Below are 14923 nucleotides of genomic sequence, written 5' to 3' on the forward strand. Positions count from 1 at the left end.
GGTTGAACTGACATTACTATTGCGAACAGCGTGTCTCAGTACACACATTTACATAAAGGCCAAACTAAATGGCGTCCACTGTGCAGGAAATTAAAGCAGAATTGTTACTCAAAAACCACTACCAAAATTAAATTGGGTACTGCCCAAAAAATTTAAACACTATCAAAAACACACGGTTCACTGGCCCATTAAAAATGTGAATTATAAGGAAAATGCTTAGAACTTGCGCAATGGAAACGTGAGATGAGATACGAAAGGACTAACAAAACACTGAAAGAATCTCAGCTGAAATATTACACCATAATCAGCAGCAACAGCACAGAATGAAGAAATCGCGTCAGCTAAAATATGATAAAGTAAAACTAAGCTAATGGGAGGAAGAGTGGGATGATTTTGTAATACTGAAAAAAAAGATTACTTGAAATGAAAATACTAATCCATTCATTACAATCGCAATGCTGTATTGGTTAAATGTCTCTGAGCACTATGGGACTTAACTTCTGTCCCCTAGAACTTAGAACTACTTAACTAACCTAAGGACATCACACACATCCATGCCCGAGGCAAGATTCGAACCTGCGACCGTAGCGGTCGCGCGGTTCCATACTGTAGCGCCTAGAACCGCTCGGCCACCCCGACCGGCGCAATGCTGTATTTGTAACTCTTTTTTCACAAGAATATAAAACTCACAGAAAACCAAAAGCTTTACTTTCTTTACAAAAGTCTTACAAGGTAATGCTTTTACGATTATCCAGACTGAAATGAATTCGACCGAAATGGCGTAAACTGGGACGAGGAGGTGGACTGTTCTGTTACAAGAGTGGCTAACATTATCAATAAGCAAAAATTTTTACCTCAAAAGCATATCCACAATGCAAATCCGTTCTCTCTGTTCCATAAATATTGAGTCTTTAAGTCCTTCAATCACGTTAATAATTTCTAACAATTTTCTTCAGCAAAATCCTCCTCCCAAATACGTTACGCTAAAACTTCTGCCAGCTTACTCCATGTCCAGGGCTCGACTACGCTCTACCACTGAGCCAAATAAAAATGGTTCAAATGGCTCTGAGCACTATGGGACTCAACATCCATGGTCATCAGTCCCCAAGAACTTAGAACTACTTAAACCTAACTAACCTAAGGACATCACACAACACCCAGTCATCACGAGGCAGAGAAAATCCCTGACCCCGCCGGGAATCGATCCCGGGAACCCGGGCGTGGGAAGCGAGAACGCTACCGCACGACCACGAGCTGCGGACACACTGAGCCAAAGATGCATAAGTACAGAGAGACTACTGTCTTTGTCGGAAATCGACTATTTCACAGATGTCACACGCTACTGCTTCGCTGTCGTAACATCAAATTTCCACTCATTCTGAAACTATCCGCAAATTAACGTCCAGTCTGCAATTTTGTTTTTGCAATGTCGAATCAAACAAATACTGTTCATCGCGTCTCTCATGATACGTGTAACGTCGACGGAAAACGTCGGATTGTTTCCCTTCACAAACAAGTATATTTATAAAAACGTGTCTCTTCGATAGAGAATCTCTAATCAGTCCAATGCGATATTTATTTTATCGATAAGTTGTAACAGGGACACTGAAAAACGAAGAATAACCAATACAGCAGTAGCTACTGAGCAGCACTGCTCCAAGCGGTAGCAGTCAGTGCATGCCAAGGCGCTGCTCAGTCGCTGGTGGAGTATTCATTATTTTTCGTGTTTCACTACCGTTGTTGCAACACATCGGTAAAACGAATATAGCACTAGATTAATTCTGGACCACTCTATAGAAGGGGTACATAAAATTCCACTTTAAAGTTAATTTCACGTGCAACGGGAAACAAATCGATTCATTCCAAGGGCACTGGGTTGGAAGAGGCGATGAGCAATGTTTGTAGGCGCCAACAGAAGCTACATATAGCGAAAACAGAATTCCAAATATCTGAGGAGAAGACAACAGTCTCAGTTGCGATACTGAAATTAATGTTTATTGCTCATCAGTGACGTGTGTTTCACCTATTTCCTGTCTTCTTCAAACTAGCTGATAAATGCTGATAAGCAAGTCATGGATTACGATGTAGAACATTCTCAGAAATAAATTTTCCTCATCATGTGCAAGAAAAATAGTCGAGGCAAATACATGGTCTGCTCATGCATTTAATCATAGCATCCGACAACTTTGCCTGGATGCGTAATGTGGTACAATCTGTCAAACAGTAAACACGCTGACCTGTCATTCCACATCCTGCAACCACATATCCAGTTTTACTGTCGGTGTCCATAAGTTGCTTATCAAAATTTATCGGCTAGTATGAAGATCCCTTGAATTAAAACAGTAATTTCAATATCGCAACGAAGACTGTTTTCTTCTGCTCATTCTACATACTGATTGCAGTATTACCATGCAGTAGTATGTAAAACCTTTTGCAAGTAGCTGCCGAAACACCAGAGAAAATCCACGCGACAGGTTTCTGACGAGTATAGCATACAGAAGGAAGGAAAAGAAATTTGAAAATCTATTAATGTCTATCGGCCTGGATTTAGGAAGGATCCAGCCACCAGAGAGGCAATGCTGATGTTTTTATTGCTAATTCAAGCATGACTTACGAAATGTCAAGAGACCTCCACCGTACTTCCCGACCTAGAAAAAGTTCGGTAGTAAGAAATGGTGCAAGATGTCCGAAATTTACTATAAATTAGCTGTAAGCTCTAGGGAACGAAGAGAATATTCAATATGAACAAGAACCAAGAGGGAAAAATAAGACGAGGAGCAAGAAAGACGTGCTTGTATTGGAAAGTGTGTAAGGAAGGGATAGGCTCTTTTGGCCCTCCTGTTTAGTTTGCACATCAAAGAAGTCATGGCGGAAATGAACGGTAGGAACAAAAGTGAGATTAAAATTAAGGTGAAAGGATATCAATGCTAAGACGCAATGAAAGTCACATCGATGAAGTATTTTGGGCTCTGTTGAATGGAATGAACAGCCTAATGAGCACAGAAAATGGCCTGAGACTAAATCAAAGAGAGATGAAAGCAATGAACAGAGACAGTCCATAAACGTATCCCACGCAGTAGACGGATATAAGCAATGAGATTTTCGACAGAAGCGGAGAGGAATATGTGAAAAACAGTAACTAATAGACAGGTGTTAAGGCATCATGGATGTTGGCCAGGAGAGGAAGCAACTGCGGGCCGCATTAAAACAAATAAAGATCCAAATTTTAAAAAGAAAGGTGAATTTTCTGCTACCCCTACATCGTTTCTTCGTCCATGTTTTGCGACACAAGAGGTGACCATGCCAGTAGTAATGAGTTGCCTAAATTGTACTACGTTTGAGATTTTATTTATTATAGCCTAACGGTAATTCACAAAAATATTCAAAGCAAGCCATCTCAGCTGCATGGTTCTAGATATGCTATTTAAAGAAAGGAAATTTGAGAAAAGTATCACTGCATTCAATTTACTATACATCTACAAACAGTACAAACAGAGAATCTGGCTTCCAAATTTGTATAGTGGATGCATACATTCTATCGCCTTTATAAACTACATTCCTGACTAAAACATTTGTACAAGCCTAAGTTTAAGGAAACATCCAATCCTTTAGTTCTTGCATCACTATCTTGGGGCGTTGCAGTAGAACTTTTTCATCCCTTTCCCCACACATGTATCCTTTGCATGAATCCAAGTTTTGCAGTTCATATATCTGATAATTTCTTCCATTCAATCTTCCTTGCACAAACTCTTAATACCTGTACTCCATCTGATGGATGAGCTTCTGCAATGGTTTCCTTCCTGTCTCAAAACCACTTTCTTCTCACAGATAGGGCTGCAGTTCTAGATTTCTTCTCCTTTGTTTCGGTTAGCTTTTTGTTTCACATGTTGTTCGTCAGATCAAAGGCTCCTTGGTGTTTTGCTTGGAGCTTTCATCATTTCCGTCGTATTCGGTGACATTGCTTTGGTGGACTTCTTCAGGCCAATTTTGCCTGCCATAGGTTCCATTGCACTGAAATTATGGCTCCGGCCATTTACATCGAACGCAAGTTCTCGTATGTCGGACGTGCTTAAAACGTGTAAGAATACACAATTTCAAGAAGTTTTCAAGTTCACTGGAAAACAGTTTATTGGTGCCAAACACTTCCATATCCTCGTTTACATAATTATTTTCGGCATGCCTCTTAATTGCTAGCCTAGACACATTCAACCCATAATCCCCATTTAGATATACGCTTAAGTTCACCACGTAATTGCTGAACATTATGTTGCATCAATAATGCTAAACGCTTTTTAAAGCGCTCTAGACGAGCAGGTGTCTTAAATTGCAGCAGTACAGTAACCGAAACTAAAAGCGTTACATTACATTCAACGTCACCAATTCTTCTTTGTCGATTTCCTACAAACGAACCACAACGAACATAAATTCTTAACCGCCTGCAAACTAAGGTTATTTCAAGCATATTCACTCGCAAGTAAAACATTGTGCTGCCACTTATAACAGTGAAAGGTTCTTGATATGTGATGTAAAGAAAGGAAATTTGAAAAAAAGAATCGCTGCATTTGATTTAGTATACATATGAATATGGTACAAATGAGGAAATGGCAGTTTGTTTGGAACGTTTGCCATTATAACCGCATTTTGATGCCTAAATACATGAGTGATACATACTCTTTGCCTACCACAGGTTGTATTATTAGTACAGCACAAGCAGGGAGTGATTCGACAGTTAAAAGCAACATCTTTTCGAGTTACAGGTTATTAGATGACTACATACACATACTAAACTTTCAATAGTAATTCTCTTCACCATTCACACGTCAATTTGTATGAAAGGTACAACGAAATGAACTGTCTTCGGACGATCGGTTGTTCAGCACTTAGAACTGACAGCTGATAATATGGTTCCAAGGAGCTGGCCCCATTAAATGTCGAATATTACAAGAGGTAAGAATGCTATATCAATGGTACAAATTAGGAGCAGGTGTAAATAAACTCCCCCCCCCCCCCCCCTTATGTCTCGGATGCGCGGTGAGTGGCTTTTCGTAGTCGCCTTTAATCCCCAGATATTTACTTCGACAGTAAGCGCACGTGTACGAAATGTCTCGCAGTTTTCTGACAGACTGTTGCTCCCAGAGGCACAGACGGTGGAATTAAGACGACAAGGCTACAGATCGGCAACTGTTCGCCCCGGCGTCCAACGCCAGAAGCGACGGGCTAATTACCGCTCATTCAATTAGCGTACCACCACATCGGCAGCAGGTGAAAGCCCGCTACAAAGGAAACTGGATTACCGCTATGCATTCAAACATTCGCGCTATTGCTCAGTCCGTGTTAATTTCCTTTCCCTTGACAGTGTTTCGCGAAGCTCCTAGAGCTTTGTTTATGATTAATGAACACAACGTAACCCGTCAATACAAACATGAGAAATAATACCGCATGACGTGCGGTCGTATCTCGACGATCATCAAATGCAACTGAGGAAAGGATCTGCAACATTTTGTGTTTTCATTTAATAAGGTTTTCGGTAGGGTAGAAGAATTAATGTTAGCACGAAAACTTTTTCTCCTTTGCGTAACATTTCTTTTCCATTCTTATCATATGGAACAAATAATATTAGTCTTAGGACTCTAACAAGACCGAAAACGATTGCAACATCCGCGACAAATATCGTACCACTACGGCTTTTCAGGTAAGTAACTCTGCCTTTTACATGAATGTAACTGTACGCTTCTTTCGATTATGAACATAATATCTCAAGATTCATACGTCAATTAAATACTTTCTCTAGAGTGACCAAAATAAATACTTGTTCATTTTTTTTTTTTTTTTTTTTGTCAGCGCAATAACAACAACAGATTTCTTACTTCAATTTCCCTTTGGTACTAATATTACGTTTCTCTGTAACACTGAGTGCTCTAACCCCCATAAGCTGGCTGTAGCACTGCTTCCAATGATGTGTATTATTTTCTGCCGTTCATAAGAGATCGCCGGCCGCGGTGGTCTCGCGGTTCTAGGCGCGCAGTCCGGAACCGTGCGACCGCTACGGTCGCAGGTTCGAATCCTGTCTCGGGCATGGATGTGTGTGATGTCCTTAGGTTAGTTAGGTTTAAGTAGTTCTAAGTTCTAGGGGACTGATGACCACAGCCGTTGAGTCCCATAGTGCTCAGAGCCATTTGAACCATTTGAACCATAAGAGATCACATGATATACTGCGAGGCGGCCGGTGTGGCCGAGCGGTTCTAGGCGCTTCAGTCCGGACCGCGCTGCTGCTACGGTCGCAGGTTCGAATCCTGTCTTGGGCATGCATGTGCGTGATGTCCTTAGATTAGTGAGGTTTAGGTAGTTCTAAGTCTAGGGGACTGATGACCTCAGGTGAGAAGTCCCATAGTGCTTAGAGTCATTTGATATAATGCGAACTATGGATGAAGGGCAACAGGCAGAGTCCATATTTCTAGATTTCGGGGAAGTATTCGATACGGTGACCCACTGAAGGCTGTTGACGAAGGTTCGAGCATATGGAGTAAGTTCACAGATACGTTAGAGGCTCAAGATCTTCTGAAGTAATAGAACCCAGTGTGTTCTCCTCGACGGTGAGCGTCCGTCAGAGACAAGGGTAACGTCAGGAGTGCCCCGTGGAAGTCTAGGAGTGCCCCGGGGAAGTCTAGGAGTGCCCCGGGGAAGTCTAGGAGTGCCCCGGGGAAGTCTGATAGGACCGCCTTTGTTCCCTAATTACTATTGTCCTGTGTGACACAGACAATTCGATTAAATATCTGAGCGTAATGTTGCAAAGCGGTATCACATGGAACCAGCATGTGATAACTGTGGTAGAGAAGGCAAATAGTCGACTTCGGTTTATTGGAAGCATCTCAGCAAAGATTGGATGATCTGTAAAGGAGATCCCATATAGGACGCTAGTACGAGACATTCTTGAGTAGTCCTCGAATGTTAAGTATCCACACTAGGTCTGATTAAAGGAAGACATCGAGGTAATTCAGGGGCGGGCGGCTAGATTTGTTACCGGTGGCTTCGAGCAACACGCAAGTAATACAGAGACGTACCGGGAACTCGAATGGGAATTCGTGGAGGGAAGGCGACGTTCTTTTCGAGGAAGACTATTCAGAAAATTTAGAGAACCAGCATTTGAAGCTCAGCACAGAAACGTTTTCCTGCCGCCAAAGTACATTTCACGTAACGATCACGAAGATAATAAAGATCCGTACGGAGGCATATAGGTCTTTTTTTCCATCGCTCTGTCTGCGATTCGGACAGGAAGGTTCAAATGACTAAGCACTATGGGACTTAACATCTGAGGTCATCAGTCCCTTAGAACTACTTAAACCTAACTAACCTGAGGACATCACACACATCCATGCCCGAGGCAGGATTCGAACCTGCGACCGTAGCAACAGCGTGGTTCCGGGCTGAAGCGCCTAGAACAGCTCGGCCACAGCGGCCGGCTGAACAGGAACGGAAACGACTAGTACTGACACAGGATACCCCCCATCACGCACCCCACGGTGGATTGTGGAACATGTATGTAGATGCAGATGTAGAATTGTATTTGTGGTCAAGAAAGGTCGAAATGCTGCTCGTTACGCACTGTGTTCAGCTCAAAAGGCAGCACTTCTACTGAGTTCTAGATGCAGAATACGCTTTACATATGGGCTCATTTTATGCGTTTTTGGGCTGCTTTGTTGGGTAATAAAATATGTGAAATGTACTAACGGCCGTGTCGCCGTCCTTTTAGGACAAGACAGCACCAGATGACAAATGGATAAAATCATGTTATTGTTTCTCGCGTATGCGACAGCTTACTACGTGGTTGGAGAGCAGGAAGGGGAAAGCTAGAGTTTTCCTCTTTCAGCGTTAGATAATTTCAGATTGCGTTATCCAGGTTTTGAACCAGAGTAAACAGATAAACCTTAGGTTTTGCCAACCAATCGCTATCCAGTTGAGTGACGATGATTTGTTGCGTCTATTTGTATTGCCAACAGTTCATGATTTCTTTTTCATCTTTCTTTACGTGAGTTGTTTGTGCTATTTTCTCATCAATAAATTTGCTAACAATTTTACAAAAGAATAATCCCCTGTTGATACATTAATCTCTCATCAATAATTGACTACAAGGTCACCATTTCATTAGATTATTTCTTCGTTCAAGTTTTAATTAAGATTCTGATAAAAGTGATTAACTCAGACTAGCAACAACAACAAATGTCAGAGGGCAGAATCTATTCAGCAGACGCATGGCCAGGTAGACATGTAGAAGGCTTACAAGTTAAAGTGACTGCTGTCAGGGCACAAACTCATAGTCACCTGTAGCCTTTCAAATCAAACCGCAAAACTAGCGTAGTTTTTTAAGTTTAATGGCCCACTGACGAAAAAGTACAGGACAAGTGGAAGGAAATCGGTTGTATTCCTTTTACAGGGAGCACTGAAGCAGAGGTCTTAAATGATTTATGGAATTTATGGAAATCATGGAACTCGAAACTCTCTTTGACCAGTCGGAGAATTGGACCGTAGTCCTCCTTTATGGCAGTCCAGTGCATCAACTCAATCGAAAGGACAAGTCGGCCGGAGAGATTCGACAAAGATTTTTCCTCTGCCCGTGGTATTCATTTCTACAGCACACAATGGCACTGCATACCTTGGAAAGACTATGTCAACAAAGTAAGGGAGGATGGAATATTAGATTTTAGCGCCCCGTCGGCGATGTGCTCACTAGAGACCGAGCACAAGCTCTGACTGGGAATGAGTGTTGACGGAAAGCATCCGCTTCTTCTTCAAATTTATCATTTTTATGTGAACGGGGTATGGCCAAGTGAGGTTATGAGCCGCATTCCTCCAGAAAGGGAGCCCAGTATCCAGTGGATAATCCGACACCTCGTTAGGTGTATCGTCAACAGACAAACCATAACGATGCTGCTTGGGACGTGTTGAACGACGATGGGAGAAACAATGAATTTCTTATGAAATCACTTCGCACATATTAGGAACACTGAAGAGGTATGACGCCCCTTTATGCGGTGCACACAGCCTGTAATAGTTCAAGGCTGATGCACGATGTGGGTTGATGTGTAACCTGATCATTGCACTCTACCTTCTATGACTACCCTCAGTTATTTTAGACTATCATGACGATTCCTTACATGAAAGGAACTTAATCCACTGCCCTTTCTTATCCACACCGACCACATTTTAATTGATAATGGATTAACTGACTATCATTAAATACTTCGTAAATGTAAATAACAGGTACAATATTAATGCTCAAAATAAGGGTGACTCCCTTGTATCAGCTATTATTTGTGTGTTTTTGTATTTTAAGGGAATAGTAATTACCGTCGTTTTTTAAATGTAACCTATATTACTTTGCTCTTGCAAATCGAGATGAATCAGATAATCTTGATTCCAAACTAACAGACCTGACATCCTGCGAAGTATTCTTATTAAAATGGTAGTATATTAATTTATCTTTGATACCGACTTTCAGCGAGAAACAGTGTTAGTTTAAATGGAACTTGACTCTCGATTAATTATGTAGACAGTGTTGGATTCGAACATATGCGCTTGAAACGATACTGCCTGTATTATTACCATTGTATGTTCATTTGACTTAAATTTGGAACTGACGATGTATTAGTCTTCCAGGCTTGTGACTTTTTTTTTTCTTTTACGAAATAAATTTACATGAAACTACATTAGTGATGTAACATAGAACATCTGAAGACAACGAATCCTGGATAGTGGTATCAAACTGAGAAGTGCTTTTATTAATGCGCAGATGGGCGCCAGTGCACTTACGACGTATTCCAGGTATATTCCGATGTAAAATCCAGCCGGAAGTGGCTGTGAAGGTTGTACTTTTAATGGTGATCTTTACGAGGATGGGAATGTTATGAGGTCGCTCGGTACGACTAGAAAAAGTATAAAGAGACAAGACTGTGTTCAGGGACCACACTTTAATCTTACCCTTCTGCCATAGAACGACACTAAATACACTTATCTATCATTTACACTGGTGTGATCTCCAAAATGTGCCATACTGCTTGAATTTTACTGCTAATATTTTCGCATTGAAGAATGATCGAAATACATCGTATAATTCACCTCTCATCAGCTTCCTAATACCTGCTGGTGAACGTTAATCAGAACGTTGTCGTCACACTGAACATTAGTGTCGCTGCATCTGAATGAAGGGGTCCCGGATTCGATTCCCGGCCGGGTCGAGGATTTTCTCCGCCCGGGGACTGGGTGTTTGTGTTGTCCTCATCATCTCATCGTCATTTTATCATCATTCGGGTAGTGACGAGACTGGAAATGAAAAGATTATATCTTGTACAGGCGCAGTTGACCACGATGTTGACCGCCTCCACAAACCAACGTCTTCATCACACTAAACATAGTTTCCGAAGTATTAAATGCTGCAGTTTAAGGTTCTCTTCATATTCCGTTCTGCACAGCTAGGGGTACTACTTCAGTGGTAAGTGTAACAAATGGTGAAGATAAAATGAATATGGTGGAAACTTCGAATATCTATATTAATGAGAACTGAAGAGACAAAAGAACATTTTGGAACTCCTAAATCACCATATTTCAGCCACGTTTGCACTTATCACCGCAAATCTTGGGGACAGACGTATCAGTAAGCTAACATATTTTGCACATTTTACCGAGTGATTTCGTTTGGAATAATGTTCTGGGATAACTCATCTCTAAGAAGGAAAATACACATTTCTCAAAGAAGTTCTGTAAGAATACAATGATGGAAAATGACGCAACACCAAGGAGAAGTTGTGCGACATAAACGAAATGTGACAGTCATGTTTCTGTATCAGAAAGATGATGCCTATTCACATTTCAAGCCAGTCGCATAAGAGCGTCGCTAGTATCATCACACTGAGGATGAATATAAGGTTTCACTTTAAATGCATGCTGTATCGTATAACCGCTCTTTTAATTAAGAACAATATTATCAGGGTTATTTTCATATAGGGGAGAGGTGATCGATAGTAATTAATAGCATGGAAAAAGTTTTAATTAAAATTATCGATATATAACCTGTCATCAGAAAAACGCCCGCAACAAAGTAGCGCTTCATGGAAATCCAAGATGGTTTATCGCGGGTACTTTTGTTTCTAAATTCTACTATACAAGCCACACGTGGGTATTGTTAGCTCTCTTGTCGTGTTTTCTGCGCTCTGAATGTGTCTACATAGCAGCGGCGAGCGATGTAGCGGGCACTATGCTACGGAAGGTATCTGGGCACTTTTGTTAAATTGCAGCCGGCCGAAGTGGCCGTGCGATACTAGGCGCTGCAGTCTGGAACCGCGAGACCGCTACGGTCGCAGGTTCGAATCCTACCTCGGGCATGGATGTGTGCGATGTCCTTAGGTTAGTTAGGTTTAAGTAGTTCTACGTTCTAGGGGACTAATGACCTCAGACGTTGAGTCCCATGGTGCTCAGAGCCATTTGAACCATTTTTTGTTAAATTGCAAGAAAATTCACTATAGTTAATTCGTACGGGACAGACGTTTGCCATAGGTCACGGACTAAGAATATCTGAGGAATCGTGTGCGCGAGAAAAAGTAGCGCTCAGTATTAAATTCTAGTAGATGCCGAACAACTGATAATTTCATCTGTGGACTATACGAAGGGACGGTAAATTGAATATAATAACGGAACTGGACACTTAGCTTTGTGAAAATAAAAAAAATGGCTCTGAGCACTATGGGACTTAACAGCTATGGTCATGAGTCCCATAGAACTTAGAACTACTTAAACCTAACTAACCTAAGGACAACACACAACACCCAGTCATCACGAGGACAGAGTGTGAAAATAAAAGCGTATGCAGTTTGAATGACAGTATCGAAGCATAGTAATGAACGATATCCCTTGGTATAATATCTTTGAGTGACGAATTATAAAAATCACGGATATTTTAGGTGCCGTAATTGCTGAGAGTAACCGTAGTATGAACCCTCATATTCCCTCTATACAAAAAGCAATCATCCATGGTCATTTAATTACTACTGAATGTTGTCAAACTGAAGTGATTTCCATAACATCGTGTATATCGGTGAATAATAACTAACATCCGAAGGCGTTACTAAATATACTGTCTTCGGTAACGCAGCAACAAAAGAAGGGTGATCGACTGAGCCAAAAAGTTAAAACACGGAATTTAGTCGCGCTTACAGTGAAGATGTTTGTGGCTGTTCATCTGATGTATAGATCTAACTAAAAGCCGAGCATATACAGATGTTAGTCAAGAGTGCCTTAAAGTCTACAAAGTCGTCATTACCGACACATTACACTGAATGAAGGCGTGTAATAGGGCTACGAGAAGTTGGATATTTCTGCTGCGATATTCCACAAGGATTTTGTGAGGTAACGGGCGAGTTGTGGCGCAATGGAAACATTCTAAGTTTGGAGTTCGCATAGCCGCGCGGGGGCCTCTCGGTGGGCCGCGGCCCGATAGCTAGCTGAGCATGAGGGGTAACGCCAGCATGTGGTCTAGCGGCATGGCTGGAAATTCCATGGTGACGTTGTGTCGATGAAGAAGACACGCCGGGAGTGCCAAAGATTGCGGACTTGGTTAAACAGTTCGTATAGAAATTAAGGGGCTCCAGAAAGGCTCAAAATCATGAAAAGTTCAATTTTTACTTTTTTTGCGTTTTCTGGATCTGCAGACTATTACCTTTTAATAGATATATAATTTATTCAATTCCGAAGACTACAACTATTTTTAAATTTTTTTTAAATGTGTTCTACATGGGCGTGACCCACTGTGGCGCTGTTAAACTGCTGTCAAATGGTGTTATTATTAACGTCCGTGTTCATCAGGTACATTTTAGTGATGTGAGATAAAGTATGTGTTGTAGCTAACCTGTGATGGTTCAATATATATCGCAGTTGTGATTGTCGATTGTTTCATGTTTATTTACTCTGTCGTTATCTCGAAAATATTCGTAATTAATTCTGTTTCTTGAGTCTCTGTTTTGTTGAAGTATAATAATGAGTAAAAGTAAAGTTATTAGAAATCCTCTGAAGGCTTTTAAGTAAAGGGGAAATGTTGGAAAGCCAAAGGTATGTGTTATTACTGTAAACAATAAAGACGATGAAAATCCCCAACATAGCTTGTGTCCCAAAGAAGAAGACAGTTGGTGTAAATATAACAAAGGATTGCTAACTGGTGAAGTGTACACTCATAAGCATAGTCTGCCTCATGCAATAATGGAGGTGATAAAACCTATTTTCAGAGACTTAGCAGCACCTGAACTGTTGAAAAAGTGTATTCACGGAAAAACTCAAAACCCAAATGAAAGTGTAAATAGTGTTATATGGTCGAGAATCCCCAAGACTGTATTTGTTGGAATAGAAACACTTCACTTTGGTGTGTATGATGCTGTTGCGACTTTCAATGATTGCAACATTGTAAGGTGCAAGGTATTTAGAAATATGGGAATGAAGATAGGTTCTAACATGGTACGAGCGATGCTTGCTTTAGACAAGGAACGTCTTCGGGCTGCAGACAGGGCTGTAAAGAGTCTAGAAATACAAGCAAGAGTAAACAGGAGGAGGAACAAGAGGAAGCTGGAGGAGGAGTTTGCAGAGGATGAAGATAATCCATCCTATGGACCTGGAATGCACTAAAAAGTTAATCCAATCTTTGTCGCTCGATTCCCAAAACTTTTATTTTCTCATACTAATCACATGTTTTCTAAGGATCTTCCAAACATATTTGTTTCAAACTTTCAGTAAATGTTACACAGTACCTTCTGCATAATTTAACACAGCCTTTTTCCAAAAAACTGTATATTTTTGAATATATAAATAAAAAATTGCAAAAAAATGTTGTGAATTTTCATTACAATTGAAAAAAAATCATCTTTAATAAATGAACTAAAATTTTGTAAAATACCTGTGTTAAGTTGTAGCCCATATTCCAATAAATAATCTGTAAAAAGTTCAACTTCCTACCTCAAATACTTTGTGAGGAAAGATGTAATTTATAAGCGTTATTTTAACATTGCAAGTATAGGGCGTTCCGGAGCCCCTTAACAGTAGCCAGATGAATCATGATACCTCAAAAAGAAACATGTACATTACCATTATTTGCACGACGATTCTGATGGTGTAATCAGATTTTCAATACCTTTATTAGTTGAAAGTTTAGTATCTGACTGTAAATTATGCAAGTAACACCCAGCAACGAATTTCTTTAGAAATCTATTAGTGTGAACCTAAATTTTTATAAATTATAGGCACGTAACCTGAATGGTACATGAGTTATTGGAGGTCAAAGTGGCCGATTACTATCTATCGCGTCAGGCCATAAGTACTCCACAGTTACATGACAAAACGGTAGCAGCTAGATTTTAAATATATTTATTCACCTATTTCTTTTTTTGTATCTGATATATACTATACATGAAATTGGACAAATATTTACTGTGTTTTAGAAAGCACAGAGACATTAGGCTACTGGCCTACTTTTGTTTGCTATTCCTTTGATACATATTTATTTGTTTATTGTATTTAATAATGTATGGTAGAGCGTGTTTATGGTCCAGCTGTAGGAATATTTTTTTTTAATTTCAAGTTATTTAGATGTATATCCGGTATTTCGAAGGTTTTTCATTATGTTTGTGAATGTGCATTGGCTTGAAGACATTGTGGGAGCGCTCTAACCAACCACAGCGCTCTTGAATGGGGTGAAGGGATGGAAATGGGAGAAGAGTACGAGAGAGGACATGGGAGAGTCCGGGACAGTATGGTACGACGAACGGTCGGTCGCGAGAGAGACTTTGAGTGTGGAGCAGTTTGCGCATGGTCGCGAGAGATAGAAATACTTTGGAGTGCGAACTTGTGAACGTGTGAGATTTCCCAAGGGTTTAGAAGATAATATCTCACA

This window comes from Schistocerca nitens, chromosome 9 (genome assembly GCF_023898315.1).
Source record: "Schistocerca nitens isolate TAMUIC-IGC-003100 chromosome 9, iqSchNite1.1, whole genome shotgun sequence".
NCBI lineage: Eukaryota > Metazoa > Arthropoda > Insecta > Orthoptera > Acrididae > Schistocerca > Schistocerca nitens.